This window comes from Colobus angolensis, unplaced genomic scaffold, assembly GCF_000951035.1.
Source record: "Colobus angolensis palliatus isolate OR3802 unplaced genomic scaffold, Cang.pa_1.0 Scaffold236, whole genome shotgun sequence".
NCBI classification, from domain to species: domain Eukaryota; kingdom Metazoa; phylum Chordata; class Mammalia; order Primates; family Cercopithecidae; genus Colobus; species Colobus angolensis.
This window is the reverse complement of record NW_012115555.1, coordinates 589,875-590,543: the sequence shown is the minus strand read 5'-3', so window position 1 is coordinate 590,543 and position 669 is coordinate 589,875.

Here is a 669-nt window from a genome sequence, read left to right as displayed (position 1 = left end):
CCCTCCTTTTCTTGTTTTTGAGATGGGAGTCTTGCTCTGTTGCCCAGGGTGGAGTGCACTGGTGCCGTCTGGCTCACTGCAACGTCTGCCTCCAGGTTCAAGTGATTCTCCTGCCTCAGCTCCAAGTAGCTGGGATTACAGATGCCCACCACCATGCCAGGCTAATTTTTTTTTTTTTTTTTTGAGATGGAGTCTCTGTCACGCAGGCTGGAGTGCAGTGGTATGATCTTAGTTCACTGCAATCTCCGCTTCCAGGTTCAAGTGATTTTTTTGCCTCAGCCTCCCAAGTAGCTGGGATTACAGGTGTGTGCCACCAATGCCTGGCTAATTTTTGTATTTTTACAAATACTCCAGCTCTGTCTCCAGGCTGGAGTGCAATGGCACCATCTTGGCTCAAGGCAATCTCCACCTCCAGGGTTCAAGCAATTCCCTGCCTCAGGCTCCAGGGTAGCTGGGATTACAGGCGCCCGCCACCACGCCTGGCTAATTTTTGTATTTTTAGTAGAGATGGGGTTTCACCACCTTGGCCTGGCTGGTATGGAACTTCAGACCTCAGGTGATCCGCCCGCCTTGGCCTCTCAAAGTTCTGGGATTGATTATAGGCGTGAGCCACTGCGCCCGGCCGTCACCCTTTTTTCATACATGAGGAGATGAGGCTCAAAGAGGAGG